The sequence below is a fragment of the Caloenas nicobarica genome, chromosome 3, assembly GCF_036013445.1.
Source record: "Caloenas nicobarica isolate bCalNic1 chromosome 3, bCalNic1.hap1, whole genome shotgun sequence".
Classification (NCBI taxonomy): Eukaryota; Metazoa; Chordata; class Aves; order Columbiformes; family Columbidae; genus Caloenas; species Caloenas nicobarica.
In genome coordinates this window covers 7,442,245-7,459,612 of record NC_088247.1, presented here as the reverse complement: position 1 = coordinate 7,459,612, position 17,368 = coordinate 7,442,245, and positions in this window count along the sequence as shown.

The following is a 17,368-nucleotide window of genomic DNA, read 5'->3' as shown; positions in this document are numbered from 1 at the left end:
TATCTACACATAGTATCTAAATATAAGGTATGAACAAATGTCTGTTTTTTTCAAGCTTTATGAAAAAGGCCCCAGAAAAGCTGCATAGAATGTGGTGGCAGTTTTTTTGTTTGTTTGGTGGTGGTTTTCTTTTATTGCTTCTTATTGCTTTTTTTTTATGTTCTATGGTAGATTCACTTCTGGCTTCCCTCACAAACTTCAAAACAGTCTATTATATTTCCAAATTAGCACAATTTTTATACTTTTATTTTGAATTCCAGTATGTCTCATGATATAGAAGGTGAAAATAAAACTCTAGTGAGAAGGAAGGGTGATGTAAGTTGGTAAAAGGTACCATTAAGTGAAAGATTACCTGAGATACTTGGATAGGCAAGGATATAGCTAGAAGTGATATACATACTGACTACTTAGTACATACTTTTTTACATTATAAAGTGCTGTATTCTGTTTTCTGGCCTAACCACTTACAATCATGTATTTGATGGATATAATTTAGAGCAGAGGTTGGGCTGTTTTTTATAAGAAATACACATTGTATCGCCATTAGACCTAGTTTCACTAGTATGAGCTTGTGAAGGCGACTTTTGTTGTTTGCTTTTCCTTAGATAACATCCAGTTTCATTTGATATGTATCTAATTTATATCTATAAATTTAGCTGAATTCTGTCCTCCAAAACATTTATTAAGATTTTAATTTAGATTTTTTTTTCAACAGTTGGTAGTTATCAGCTTGTGTGGAAGATGATACTTCATTTTGTCCATAGGCAAGAAGATAAGGTCCATCAATGGGAAATATTTACACTAGATGTGAGAATACTTGAAAACATGTCTTAGAATATGATATTTTACTGAGAACAGGACAGTATTTGGCTATTTAAACCAGGCCATCTCTTTTTTCTATTACTCAATTAGATTAATGCAGTCTTTATTAGGATTAGTCCTGTAATATTTACAGAAAACAAGATTTTTTAAGTAGGACATATATCTTCAGAGGCTACAGAAATTTGGTGAATGGAGTTAAACATTCAAGTTGCTTTTACCGATGAGATGAAAGTCCTTGGTCTTCTGTCCTTTAGAGGGTAGTAAAGTGGTTTGGGACATTGATGCATGTGAAGTTTTTACCAGTTTATAAAGCACTTCTTTATTTATTGTGATGCCAACTTTTTAATTTTGGAAGAACTATCATCTTTTATGATACTATTGGCCATAATTTTTTAAAACTTGGCCTTATAAATCCTGGTGAAGTTTTTATATAAATCTATTTAGAAATTTTAATGACATATAAAGCTTTCATGGTGAAAGAAGCATTCAGTGTATTTAATATTACTGAACACAAGGATGCAACCATTAATCCATTCTCTCGAGCTGTCTTCTGCAGCATTTTTATGAAAGAGGGAGAATAAAGTTATTTCTTTAACAAGATAATATTGACAGCCAGAATTAATCACAGCTATAGTCACGTATGATGACTCCAGCAACCCTCCTCTTCCTCCCAGTGCTATTATCTTTCAACTTACCTTGACTCACAGACTGTTAGCCATGCAGTCATCTACATTTCAGAGTTAAATAACTTATACCAATTTAAAAACATTCCCAACCTGCATTATGAAAGTATTGGGTACTGGCTTTACTGAAATGTTGGTCCTACAGTGTATTAAACATTCTAATTGTTCTGACTTCATCTTGTTAATGTTCTTAATTGATAGACAACTATTTTTACTAGCAATGAAACAAAGTAATTTGTGTTATGAAATTGACTGAAAGCTGGAAAAAGCGTCCAAAATTCTTTAGATGGTTAAAAAGTGGAAATTTTTGAATGAGATGAAAAGTAACATATTAAGAAGGTGAGTTTTTGGTTTTGATTATTTTGGTTTTCAGTTCTTTGTGGTGTAGGGTTTTTGTTGTTGGTGGTGGTGGGGTTTTTTTGGTTTGTTGTTGTTGTTGTTGTTGTTGCTGTTGATGGTGGTGATGGTTTTTTTTAATGAGAAAACACTAGGGCAAGCAATGTCTCCCTTGATCACTGTTTTTGTCATTCCAAGACCCAAGCATATACTCTCCATCTGCAGACTTTCCATTCCAAATCAGAAAATAAATCTGAATGAGCCATAGAATAAGTTTATTCCCTATGAGCTAGATTCGGATCCTTTACTTCTGCAGAGTAATACATAATTTTCTATTCAAAACCACTGAATTCTTATTGCCACACTCTTTTATTTTTCACCAATATGTAGTCCTGCAGAGCCACTTTATCAGCATATATGGAAGATGTTAAAGAAAAATAAGCAAAATTTTTCTCCCAGAGCTTTTTTCAAAATACACTTGAGCAATCTGGAATCACAAGTCATAGAATCATAGAATAGTTTGGGTTGGAAGGGACCTTCAAAGCTCCTCCAGTGCCACCCCTGCCATGAGCAGGGACATCTTCACCCAGCTCAGGTTGCTCAGAGCCCCGTCCAGCCTGGCCTGGGATGTCTCCAGGGATGGGGCATCCACCACCTCTCTGAGCAACCTGGGCCAGTGTTTTACCACCCTCAGTGTAAAAAATTTCTTACAATAAAGGCCCACTGGCCTTTGATGTAACTCGTTTCTCCAGTTCATGGAGGCTGGTTCCCCCCTGCAAATCTCTACAGCAGATTCTCAGAAGTCTAAGTTTACATCAGGAATTAATAGATCCAGCATAAATAAACTTATGATATCAGGAAAAATTAAATTTTGCAACATCAGTGATATCAAAATAATTTTGGGTTTTTTCTTCTATAGATGAAACAACATGGAATTAAGTGGTTGGCTACAAGGGAAAGGAGTGAAGGAAGCCTGTCTCAGAGTGTATTTTGGAGGAGTGAGGTAGGAGGATGAGTGAGGTCTGTCTGGTATGGAGGAGATGTGGTGGAAAAGGGACTGAATAAGGTCACTGAAGGGGTTGTGACAAAAGTATTTACCTTGCTCTTGGTCCATGTTTTTCATGCCATCTTCCTCTTCTTTAGTACAGCACCTAGGAGTACTTACTTTCTGTGTAACAACCTCTCCTCACCCTATTGTGAATAAATCTCTGTTAACTTATAACATAAATCAGATTTTCTCTCTTTTTCTCCCCATCTCAGTAGCCCCTGGGACACAGACTTTCTTCAGCTTTCTCTGGCTCACGACATGAGTATCAAAGTGGAAAATGAGAAGGGGAACGGTGGTGCCAGGCTGGGCTAGGGGGCTGGGATTTCTTGAAAAAAGTGTGATGGAGACAGGCTTGACCCCTTTGCTACTGGTCAGGCTAGGTGAGAAACAGGAACAGCTGTGGTTAGAGGAGGACACCAGAAATATTTCCCTGTAGCTTTGGCAGAGAGGCCATGGACACCATGACATGGTCTAGTGCCTCTGCCCCTGTGAACCTGCCCTTAGAAGTTCTAAAAATATAGCCTGTTATTTTAACCAGAATCCTGTGGGATCACCTGTGAAGTTCATGGGACTAGAAACGCCTTGGTGTTTTTTAGTAATTATGCCATTTATTTGGCATTTTCCACAAAATTCTTGGTTTTCATCTTTCAAAGTCTTACTCAAAAAATAAGTGGTTTATATTTCTGATTATGCCTCAATCTTATAGTTCAGGAGTCATTAGACAAGACTTCTTGTAGTAAAATAATCATAGTCCAACTAAATGGGTAACTTTTTCCTGAGAATTATTCCAGTACAGATCACTGTGAGCTCTAATTAATATGTAAACAGCACATTCCTCTTATTCCTTCCAGGCCTTCTGGTGAAAGAAGCACAGCAGAAGGTATTTTTTCTAGTCTAAAACTTAATGTTGCCATGTTAACTATGTTTAAGCATTGAAATATTGACTAAAGAGAGTTTTGAGTTAAAGAGCAAGAAGTATATAATGGAATGTTAAAGGAAAGACAAGTTTAATGAGCACTTTTCAAGTATGACTTTCTACTGTGACAGCATTACAAAGTATTTAAATAATGAAACTGGAGCAAGAATTACAAGTTTATTTTCTCACTTTTCTCCCGTTTCCTAAGGCAATACAGATGTCACACACTTGCTGTTTCCCTGCTCCCTAAAAATTACATCAATATTAAAAGGCAAATGTCTACTTAATATTTATACAAAAAAAGACATTGACAGGTAACATCTCATCTGAAATGCTTTCTCGTTAGAGAAATTGCATTAGGAACATAATGCCTTGCAAGCCTATCTAGGCCAGAAGTCTAATCAAATTAACACCACTTCAGTGCTAATGAGGACTGGTAGTCATTCACCTTAATTAGCCATTCTGAATAAATATATTTTTAGCACCATGCCATTTAGGCAGCTCAGATCTACAATTCCTTCCAACTTCTCATGACCTTAGCGATGAAGTTACAGAAGCAGAAGGAATGTCAACAGAGGAAGAAGTTTTGATGCTCCTCCTACACTCCTAATAAAAACCAGGTCATGTCCTTGGTGAATGTGTTCCCAATATAAAATGCAGATGATCACAGTAATATGTTACTATATTTGAAACACTGAATGGGACCTGCAGATTGGGGTCTGCATGGTCCCAGTAGGACTTTTCTTATAGCTGCTGGGAGCTGCAAATCTGAATGTACAACTGCAACAAGAGAGATGGCCTGGGAGTGTGCACAGGGACTACATAAGCCTACCAGTTTCTTAGTCATTTCGGATTTATCTTCAGAAAGGGAAAGTTTGATGTGTGTTATAAATCTGTTAGTGCACACCTTCTATAAAAACAGATGCTGCGTGTGGACATTTGTTTTGCATTAGAGTGCCCAAGGTGGCTCCAGGCCATGGTTGTTAGAAGAGTATTTGAAAAGGGCAACAAAGCTTGTGAAGGGTCTGGAGCACAAGTGTGATGGGAGCAGCTGAGGGAGCTGGGGTGTTCAGCCTGGAGAACAGGAGCTGAGGGGAGACCTGATCGCTGTCTGCAACTGCCTGAAAGGAGGTTGGAGCATGGAGGGGGTTGGTCTCTTCTCTCAAGTAAGAATTAACAGAAGGAAAGGAAATGTCACCAAGTTGAGCCAGGGGAGGTTTAGATTTGATATTAGAAAAAATTTCTTCCTGGAAAGGATTGTCAGGCATTGGAACAGGCTGCCCAAGGCACTGGTGGAGTCACCATCCATGGAGGTGTTTAAAAGATATGGAGATGAGGTTTTTATGGACGTGGTTTAGTGCCAGAGTTAGTTTAGCGGTTAGACTTGATGATCTTGAGGGTCTCTTGCAACCAAAATGATTCTATGTTTCTATTATTCTAAAATTCATATTTTATTCTTACTGACAGTTTGCTTTCCTTTGATTACATCAATTATGTTTAGATCCTTTCCTAAGTTTCTAATTGATAAGACATACTGTCAGACCTTTTAGAATAAAGGACATAACACGCAGGTTAATCACAATCAATTACAGATATATTTCAGTTTACTTAACATTTGTGAATTCCATTTTAGCTGCAGAATTCAGTCCATACAATTAAGATGAAATGAAGTGTTCAGCACTTGCTCAGATCCAAATGCAAATAAATCCCTTTAGCTTTACTAAGAACTAGACAGGCATTACATGGAGAAAATAGGCTTAGAACAGTCTGGGAAAGGTTTGTTTCACTTCCATGGTTTTTCCTTGATCAGCTCACAATTTTTGAGACAGGAAGGAGGAGACAGATTTGGGTTCTTTCTGTTTACATGTTCCAGAGGGAAACCCTTTCAAGTTGCTGTCATTTAAAGCAAATGTTCTGCCGAAGGTGGATTTTTTTTTTTTTTTACATGGATCTTTTGCATTATCGATTAATGTCACAAACACAGTCTCTCATTCCTGTTTTTCATTTGGAATAGTCATTCTACAAGAAAAATCTTCCAATATTTGTAACTCAAATACTGATTCTGTAAGTCCTTTAATCACTGTCCTGTATGTATCTTCTGTCCAGATATGGTGATAATCCTGAAATTCAAATATATGTATAAGATTTGCCAAGCTAAAAGGAAAATATGATTATTTAATGATTTGGATTCAGAAAAGGAAAGAAACCTCCTTTGTAAATTTTCTTTACCAGTAAAGCAAATCTTCCTATGGCAGTCTTTGACAGCGATTGCAAAATATATGGATTCAAATTGCAGGGCCTACATGAATCTAGATACTAAAAATGTCCTCCTAAGGAAAAATAAATATCTGAGGAATGCGACAGAGTTCATAGAGGCACTGTCATTCTTGTGCAGAATCTCTGGCTTTTTGACAACATCAGTATCTTTATTTTCCCCTACAGTGATCAAGCAGCAGACCAAATGGAGGAAGCTTTCCTGTCAGACCAGCTTTCAAACTAAAGAGAGAAAGAAATCAGCGCTTCATGGCATCTTCACAGGGTGCTGGTAACTATTCTGATGCTGACTCATTCTTGCTCCTTGAGCCCATCACTGCAGACATCTCAGAATTGTTCAATTCCTTTAGACATCTCCACATCTGAAGTTTGCATATACCTGATTTTCAGAGCTACTCACAGATGGTCCTGAAGAGAAGTCATTGTAAGTGATAAAGTTTTGTGCCTTTAAAAATTGGGATCCTCAGCCATCCTTTTTATATTTGCACCATGGCTTTTGTTTCCCACACATTTGGGCATTGTCATGCTGAAACATGTATGACACTGTCTCACACAAGTGAGAAGAATGTACTGAAAAAGTCTTATACACACTGTTTTTCCTGTTGGCCTTTTTGCTGAGTTGGAGTATAAAATGGTATAAGATTCCAGGTAAAATGCATATCCTTATCCATGTGCATCTTTCTGTTTCTTTGCTAACAGCAGTGTGTGGTTTCTTTATTTGTGCAATGATATGGTTTTGAAGGGGAAGTTCAATACATATTTTTTGTTCCTATAAGGAGCACAGAGCTGAGAATCAGGCATTGTCTGGTTGAAATGAAGACAGGATTGTTATGCAGTTATAGTTTATGGATAAAAATGAGACAAAATTTGAAGAGAGAGGAAATACCATTTCTTAGATATTCTTATTGACAGCTGGAGAAGTACACAAGCTTTTGGATGCATTGAGTCTTTGGTTCTAAGGCAGAACTAGGGAGCTTCAAGTTAAGCAGAGTTTGGAAACTGCTCTGAATTTGGCCTCATTATGTTAGCTGATTAGACAATTTCAAAGGAAAAGGTGGTTGGTATCTGAGCAGGACAGGATACTTAATTAGAATAGAAGTAATAACATTTGTAGTCCCTGTGGTTTGTAGAGATATGAAGACAGGTAATTGCAGCACAAAAGCTAGCGACTAGCTGGAATGAGATTTGAGGAAAATTACTATGTGTCAGATCACTGTGTCTCTATTGATACAATTATTTTTGGCAGTTATAATTGTGTTTCTAGGCATATTTTTGAAGATCATTTGTAAGTCTTTCATAAACAGGGCTGAGAAATTATGTACAGAGCTATTGCTTTCTGAGAAAAGATCTAGAGGTAGCATTGTGTTTCTTCAGTATATCGAGTTGTCTTGCCTGATTTCAGGATGGTGCGCAGCAGTAGCTTGCATTCATCCATATGGTTTTCATGAGTACCAGTAATGCAATGGATGAGGTATTTTTCATTTTGGGACTTACTGCTTGTTCCTCTAGGGTATTTAAGGCCTTCTTTCATCATTAACAATCTGGATCACATTGCTTTTTTACAAACTCTTTCTGTAGGAAATGTGTTCATATGCATCTCAAGTAGCACCAAAGATCCTTTGATAGATTAATAAGCAATCCTTTCAGGTGTGAGTTCATATCACAATTACTTTAAAACAAATCTTTCATGTTATTTTAGTAAGTTTGTTTCATATACATATGGATAGCACAGTCAGAAAAACAGACAGAATCTGCATTTTACAAGTTTTCCTGTGACTAGCGAAACTAATGAAACCTAATTTCCTACAATTTTGTATATTATGGTTAGAATTCCTGTTGTTTAATAAGAGGCAAGTGTGCATTGAGTCTTTTTGCCTGTCCAAGGTCTTTGCATCTAAACTGTATGAAAAATTAAGCTTGAACTGTAGTCTTCACTATGAAGTGTCACTGACAGAGTCTTGCTATTACTGCTGCCTATTTTCACGAAAATTCTGGAAGATTGATGTACCTGAGTCTTTTACTCCTCTGTCAAATTTGTGTGAAACTGGTCCTGAAGACCAATTAAGTTTAAAAAGATGGGACAAAGAGACACATATACACTGACAGCATAACTGCATTAACCTCTTCTCTCTAAGAAAGCAAGCTAAAAATCAAACACAAACTTTTATCTCGACTGCAGAAAAAATGCTTCCTGCTACAGGGAAGAGCAGGACATCAGTTACCAGTGCTGGCAACTGATGCAAGACTTGCTCAAATAACCACTGACACAGCGTGATAGATTGTAAAACAGTATGTCAATAAATAAAAATGTTTGCATGGGTTTGCTTTAGAACTTGCTGAGTATAGCAGAACTTTGATCCTGATTCAGTGTCCCTTGAGCAGAGATGTAGAAATACTTACACCAAAGAAATGATGCCCAGCAAGTTTGTAGGGTAACTGGGTGGTTTAACACCTACAGAAAGGTTGGGTCCTAGAAGTGATAAAAGAAACCAAACTCTCTGTAATTCAAGATGATATGTAACTCAGGAAGTTAGAGGTTCATCAGTGCTCCCAGATGTAAGGTACTTGTCTTGAGGTGAAGATACAAAGAGAAAGGACTGATATGAACTCCCTGGAAAGGGTTGAGTAACCAACTTCACCTAGAGAGCCCTGAGCTAGTATAATAGCTAAGGAGGTATTGTCAGTCAAGGCTAAGTAGTATTTGGCAGACTGCAACAGGAAAAAAAAACCACTGAGAACCTTCTAGTTATGTTCCTGAGTCCATCCACGTTTGCAGATGTAGAAAAATGAGTACAACCAAACACTAGTGGTTTTTTACATTGCTGTATCATGAAGGCATCCCATTCTGGGCCTTTCACTGTGCTGTGCTATACATGCTGGGAGGAAATACACACACAACCCTCCTTTTCTTACCCTGACAGTTTGCAGACAAAGCAGAATGTGGCAAATACTTAGGGCACAGATAATTGGAGAAAGTAGAAATAAGACACCACTGATCTGAAGGTAGAAACAAAGTAAACAGAAGACATGGGTGGCCAAGTCTGTGAAGTTTTATGGGTCTTATGATGAAAGAAAGTAAGGAGATCAATGAAGCTATGTGAATATTTACAGGCAATTCCTCCTGAGAGGGATTGTCACGACCTAGGACATGAGAAGTCCCAAAGGCTTTTTGTTTTTATATGTATGACAAAGTTCTGTTTTGCTGCCCATCAGAGAACAGTCAGGTGGAATGTGTTAGTTATGGAGACATTAGGCTCTTTGTTGATATTTGAAAAAAATATAATTACAAGCTCCAGGGAGTCTAAGTGACAGATGCTCAGATTTATGTATTTATGTGGATACAAAAATGCAGAAATGGTAATGTGTTTTTGAAATCTTAGAGAAGAACAAGTACAAAGAGCAAAAGAACACCAACGGATGTAGAAAGAGCACCAAGAAATGCATTACCTTATAATGTTTAAATTCTTCGTAGCACTTTGCATGCTGCTCAGTATGTTTTTGCACTATTATCAGTAATCTCTGTGTGCATTAAATGTTTCAGTGCTCCATTAAGACTACAGGGGTTTGTGAAGCTCCAGATTTATCAGAGTGGTAATGATATGTGGAATGAAGGAGCATGTAGTAATTATTTATAATCTCACTTTAGCATCAAATTACCCTATTTTATTATCTCTTCAGCACAGAGAGCACTTGTCTTTGGTTGCATGCATAACACCAATAAGTCTGCAGTGAGTCCCTGTTTTGCGGTGATGTGCTGCACTTGGATACTCATTTTTCCAGCCAGGAGAAGAAAGCCTATAATATATATCCCTAAACTTCTCTCTCTTCAAATTGTTCAGGTATTGACATTCTTAAAGTAGAGAAACAATTCAAATTTGATAGAATGAGGTTAATTCTGTTAAGAGATTTGCAGGCATACTTCTCAAATTTTCTGGAAAAACTGGATATTCCATGGACTTGTAAAAAATTCTGCAGTTTTTTCCTCACAGCCCAAGCAAATCCCTGATCCTTTAGTATAACAAGTGAGCTATACCAAATGCCATAGAAAGGCGAAGTTATTGCAGGAAACCCACGTGCTTCAAACTCTGACTTTGGCAAAGACCTTTTGTATGCCAGTTTCGACTCTAGCACTTCTGTGAAAAGGGAAAGTAGTATATACTTCAAATGTACTTGCATGAGTGTCATTATTAGAAATTTTTGTGCAGCCATATAGAAAATTCAGGCAAGGGCTGTGAATGTTTCCACTCAGAAGAAAAGCTGTGATGCTGGGATAAGGAACCAACAGCATTTGGACTGAATGTTTGAAAGAGTAGTTGCATCAAATAATTTTCATGTAGTTCCTGGGGTGAAAAATATTGTCACAAGCCACTCACTGCATAACAAATAAAGTACAAAAATCAACCTGCACAACTTAGGAAGATGAAAAGGATCTAGTTCATTAAGTGCTCTACTGGCAATGACTGGTCACCCCTTGTCCTTCCATAAGCCCTTCACTCAGTAAATATCCAGTCCTGCTCTCCTGCAAAGAGATGAAAGTTTTGAACATGTGGTATGTAAAGAAGAGACCTGACCACCAGAGGAAGTAGTTTTGCTCTCTCCATACCTCTCTCCAATCCAGACTTTATCTCTGTTGCACTCCTTTCTTATTTCATCAACTGCAGGCATTTGTCCTGAGTGCATCCCTTCCCCTTTCGGGGTTTGACTGCTGAGGCTCAGGGATGGGAGAGCAGAGGTGGCAGTCATGGGGAAATCTCCTCCAGAGAAATTTATGGGGGGACACCAATGAAGGCTGAACCCTGGCTGAGGGTATCCTGTCCTGCTGACCATGTTACTGAGACCAGCTCCTGGTGAAAAGGACAACAGGGACTGGATTTTCTCTTTTTTTTGGTAGCAGCTGAAAACTAATCACAGCATATGGCATTTACAAAAGGAAGAATGCAAGTCATTCCACTCAAATCACCTACCTATAGTAGTGCCTACAGGGACATCAATTTAAAATCCATCCTGTTGATGCTAGCCAAGCACAGTCTCTGCTTCAGACTATCCTAAGCATTTTAGAAATCGGTTAGCTATAAAATAATTGCATTTCATGGTACAAAGCAAAGTTATGATTAAACTACTTTTGGGACTGTGGCATCTTAGGCAACTCACCAGTCATTATACAATATGAGATAATGGTCACATTTTGAATTCCATGTAAAGCCTCTGCTGCAAAATCACCTTTGCACATGTATGTGAATGGGGTTGGAGGGAGAGAAAAAGTTGTGGATTTGTGAATGGTTTGACAGGTGCCTAGTCAGCTGTGACAAGGTAGCTGAAAGAGCAGTTATCACAACAGGTAATGCTAATATTCACTTTGGGAAAGAAAAGACAAAAATAAAAAAGAAAACCAAAATGGAGAATTTCTGCAGTAGCAAGTGGTTGAGTACAAATGAGGGATAAAAAACTGAATTTAAATGAAAATAACAGTGAAATTATTTGGGAGTTGAGTCTGATAGCTGGAGTAATAGCTATCTTCATATGCTAAGAAATGGAAAAGTCACTCGAAAGACAAGATATAAACAAAAAACCAAACCAACCGCCATAACAACAAAACACAAAACAAACAAAAACCCAAAGCAACAACAACCAAAACCAAGTAACTAAACAAACCCCACCACTTTAATTCTTTTTGGGAAAAAAGAACATAATTAATTACTTCCTCATGATTCACATATAGCCTGTATTTCCTCTCTGGATCCAGGATCTCCAACTGCTGTTTCACCACTGGTAGACAGGTTTGTGATACGTTCTGAGCAGACCAGTGCTCACACCAGTTGCGGGTTGGCATTGCAGCCCAACATTCTATCTTGTGACTGGTGTGACAGCCGGCACGTGATCTGAAGGGATACTGTCCTTTTCTCACTCCGGGGGAAAGGGGCTTCCTAGGAGGTGTGGAGATGCCTCCCATCACTGCAATGAAATTGGAGCCTTTGTGTGTAAGACTGATCCGGCTGTTATTCTGATACTTCTAATCAGTAGATGCCACGCTAGCTTTTGTGCACAAGGCTGGCAAGGTGATGCCTGTAGTTCACTAAAAAGATCTGGAAACAAAACCTGATCACAGGAATCTCCGCATCTAATTGGTGTGCACGAGACATAGAAGTCTAATAGTTAAACAAGTAAATGTTATTACTGCAGTAATTTGGACAGTGGTAGGGCATGGGCACAGACTCCACAGCTCAATTGTAGCATGAAATTGTCAGAGCAGCCCCTGCCAGTGTTGTGGCTGAACTAACCAGAAATATCTCAGACAATTACCAGACAATTCCTGAGACTTGGAACAGGCCAGAGTTCATTTCAGGAAGCCCAGCTGGGTTTTGTTTTGAATGCTAAGAATGTTTTGCTGTATGGATGTGGCCAAAACGTATCAGTTGGCCTTAGGACCAGAGAATGTGCCCCAACATTGTTTAGGTTACCAATACAGCTGTGGCCCAGTTGTCCAGATAACCAAGTGATGTTTCACCTTCTACTTCTAACCCTTGGAGTAATCCTTAGGTAAGTCATATGTGGCAGGCATGACACGCAACCCACAAGGGATCATGAAGTTGCATCTGGGACCATTATAAAATTGTGCTAGAGACCTCTTCTTAGGCCACCAAGTCTTGCTTCAGTGAATATCCTAGGTGTCAACTTTAAGATGAACTAGATCACCCTCCAATCTACATTGACTAGATTATACCAGTTTATACTGACTGGGTACCCACTGACTGATGGGAGCTGAGCTGTGCAGTTCACATATGGACTTCCCCATGTAGACACACAGAATTACGTGTCTTCATCTGCAGATGAATCCCATCCTCTGTGGCTGAAAATATGCTACAGCTGGGGCATGTAATTGCACCGCACCTTGGAAGTATTCGGAATGCTTTATAGGGATATCAAACCACTTCTGTCTTCTAGGGTGCAGTTTACTACTAATGTGTGACCTTCACTTCTGAATGAAATTGGGTCAGGGAATGGAGCTAAGAAAAGGTGTGTTTGACTTTTGGTGGTGGAAAGTTTTCACCATCTCTTCTCATGGGGATTACTTACAAATGATTATGGCACAGGATTGGTCCTAATCAATTCTGGGAACATAAGTGGTTTTGGAAACAATGATTTTCTAGTTCCATTCTGCCAACCTCACCTCCATGAGGCAGTATTTTAGGCCAAACTATCCCCTACTTCATTGTAAAATCCCAACCTAAATTTGTATGGTTTTCATAAAAATGTCAACATATTGTATTAATATATGAGCCAATTTATCACGATGACTATCAATATTCTTTGACCTCAGTTTTAAGTATCATCCGAGGAAAAGCCAAGGTCGTTATTTATTTAGCGGTGTAATCAGCCTCCATATTTGTGGACAGGAGTGAGTCAATGTATCCTATCTCATCCCAGACATCCACTGTTACAACTACTCAGCTAATCCCAACCAATGAGACAGGTTGCTAGTAAAATTTTCATTTTGGAATTAATACTTGAAAGAAGCAATTACATTAGTAGCCTCAGGGGTAGTAAGGATGTAAAATCTGAAAAGAGGAAGAAGAATCCTTATTCACTGAACTGAAGTTGGGATATGCTTATTTGCCTATGTGCTTCACTGATTAACGAGTCTCAAAATACCAGTTCCTCTGGACCTCCAGGAATAGAAACTCACTGGATCAAAAAACAGGTTTAATTTAAAATATAAATTAAGTGTATAGAAATTTTATCTCTGTTTGCATAAAATTATGTGCTGAGTTTTGTAAGTGTACTCTTGTGCTGTACAAGAATTAATTGAAAGTTGCAGAGAAAGAGTCAAGGGACTTGGGCTGTTATGGGACAGATAGGAGATCTACCTCTGCTCTGGTGATGTTTATCTATATAGCTTTCCATAAATGCCTTCATTTTCCTGTTTCTCTTTTTTCCTTTATCTTTGCCCATCATATCTAGTTGGTAAGTTAATTTGGGATTCATCTCACCTACCTTGCTGCCTATAATGTTGACATTTATATCTGAGCTAACCCCTCAGGCTTCCTCTCTAATCAATGGAGAAAGATGGGTTCTTTTAGTCTGCATTTCATTTGAGCTATTTTAGACATCAGCTAAAGCTGATGAAATAAATTCTCTCCTAAATATGCTTATTTGACTGAAGGAATCCTGGGGTAACCATTGTGGGTGGAAGTGTCAACATCTAATAGAATAAAATCAATGCCTTTGGAGCCGAGGTACAGCAGTATTAGCATGTAGCAAAAGAAAAAAGGACTGTCCCTGGCAAAGGGCAAAACAGGACTAGTATGAGGGACAGCTTAATTTAATTTATAATGCGTGCAAGGGACAGGAAAAGAGAGAGAACTATTCCTTTTTTTGGAGGACTCTTTTAAATAAATAGGGGTATGGAAACCAATTACATGAGAGGAACTGATTTCAGAAATGTGGAATAAGACCATACAACTGCACCGAGCAATATGAGCTCAGTAACAAACCACGGTCTCGTCACAGAAACATTCTTACTGCCTTTGCCGAAATCTTCCTGATTTAGGATCTGTTGTAAATCATCAACATTTGTTTCTGTGTGAGATTTTTCATGTTCAAACACATTTGGTTGAGGTGACATCCTCTATGCAACTTTTACTGTGAAATGGTGTTTCCTTGCATTCTTTCTGTTTTTTTAAGTCAGTCATCGATGTACAAAGTTGATAGAGTCCAGCAATATTTGATAGTGCTTTGTCACTGGTTTGAGAAGTATAATTGAGAAGAGTTTAGAGTCAGTAAGGCATTGGATGTGACGCACATCAGTCCTCGCCCAGCAGCTAAGGGAGGAGGTTGCTCTAAGCAAAAACATCTGAAATTTGCTGGAAACCATGCCCACTTGATGGTGGTTTTGAGCACAGATCCTTCTGTGTTCTGCCATCAGCCTTAGTCACAGTGGTCTCATTTCTGTGGCAGTGCTTTTAAAGATGCTGTGCATGAGGAAAAATATTAAGTGTGAGTGGCATAAATTTAGATTAGATATATTTCTCGCATATCGAGACAGTGATGACTTCCTAAAAAGCTGTGCACTGCAGGGCACGAAATGAAACAAAAGAGCTAGACCGCAAGGTGCTGCAGGCTATGGAGTTCAGCCTGGGTTTCTGCTCACCTTCCCCTTGTCCCTCTCAAGTACAATTTATAGGGTGGATTGGTAGTACAGCTAGCTGGAGGATTTGATTCTAGAGACATAAAAGGATTTAGGCGGCTGTATGTAGTGATAGAGTGTATGTCCCCAGGCTGCATGTTCCACCTATACTCCACGGTCAGTAAGCCAGTTGGGGTGTCAGTCAAAATAACTAAAAAGCTGGGGAAGGGGCATGTGCTCTGTCTTCCTGATGTTATTCTTTGTCTTTTCCTAGGTCAATTAAAGGAAGCTATATGCATTAAGATAGTTTTCTTAATGTAAAATTAAGCAGATTAAAGAGTAAAGCACTATAAAGAGGAGACAGAAAATTGCTTCTGCACCCCTAGATCTGGGTGAGAAACAAGGCTGCATTTCATCTTCGCTGTTAAGACAGCATCAAATGGACCATCCTTCCATTTGTGTCCAAATTTTTTATTAAAAAAAGGAATCTGGGGTCATAGACCAGGTAGGAGAGACAGCCTGCCCAGCTACCATTTTACTTCGTACCTGCTCAGCTCATATGCACAGGCCAAACTAGATGCAACCTCAAAGATGGAGGATGGAGGTGTAGAGCAGGATGATTAAACCACTCATCAAGATTGGAATTAGCCAGGTTCATATTTCCTTCACCAAGGAAAATCTCCCCAGTGATTTCAAGTATGCTGCACAAATATTTTTATTTATAAGGTCTTATTTTCTCTGCATAGAATGAGCCACCTGACACCACAGGTTTCCTGGGACTATGATTGGCAAAAGGTAATCCATCCATAAACTCAGGATTTTTATGCACTAGTTTCACTGCTCTGATTTTTAATACAGTATGGTTCTGACTTACACCTGGTCTGGTAACCAGATAAGGCCTTGGAAAAGAGGGGAGAAAGGCTAAACACTGAGTCCTTCTAGGTATGAGAAAAGTTCCTTTCTATTCACAAGGGGAACTGTACTTACATGATGTTTGTTATAAGGAAAATGGAGATGTTTCTATTGTATTAGGGAAGGAAACCCTTTTAAAAGTATGGGATAAAAACCATCTCATTCTAAATAATAGAGATGATTGTAATTCATTAAAACATAAGGTCTGGGAGACTCCAGGAGTCTATTTCTAATTTCACCATTAGCTGGCAATAAACAACAACACTTTCACTGCTCTAGTTTCCTCATTTTAAAATGAGTATTATGAAACTTTCCGCATGGAGACTGCTTAATTAATTGACATTTGTAGAGCAATTTCAGATCCTTGGAGGAAAAGGGCTGAAGGGGAGCTAAGCCTTGTGGCAACAAATAACTTGCAAAATTCAAATTGGTTTCCAAATAACGTTATGCTGATGGAAAAAAAAGAAGCCATACTGAAGCAGTGTGGTCATTGTCACATGTTTCAGTCCCTCCTTCCTCTACACTTTAATACTACCTATAGCAAAATAAATAGAAGATGCAAATAAAGCTGGAGATGCTGTGCAGTCTTGGATGAGGGAGAAAAATAAAAAGTTATTCTCACAAGATCAAGGGTCTCAGGTTAGAAGAAGAAGGAAAAATCAATTAATGAAAGCAGAAAAGGAAATAAACAGATTATGAACTGAATTTAACATAGCTTTGTGATATGCCTACCCTCTTTACTTCATGAAGCAACCAATATATGTGTATAGTTACCAACCAGTTTACAGATTCTTAAACACAGGAAACAGGACAGGAGGAAGGAAGCTAAAGCTGACTCACTCTTTCTCCAGGATCATTGGCCGTTCTATTTTATCACAAGGGGAATCTTCTGAAAATAGAAAGGTAAAAGCAAGTTGAGCTGTCTCCCCCAATCTGTGAATCATTGGTTCACTCTTCCCACGTAACAGGGATGTTCCAGGTCTTTTATGTAACAGCAAGAGGACGGAGTGATGATGAAGTTGGGGAGTGCAGTATCTCGCTAGCTTCTTGTTTGCCTGCTGCTATTAGACAGACTCTCTTCTGTCTTTGGCCAAGCTGCAACAACACATGTTCTTCTTTACCAAATGAGCTGTGACACCAGCTGCAGTCAGTCAGCATGAGAAGAAATTTCTTAAATGGCTGATCTGATGGATAATCAAGGAGACTGCAGAACTGTGCAGGAAACAGGTGAGAGATAGCTTTTCCTGTAGTAC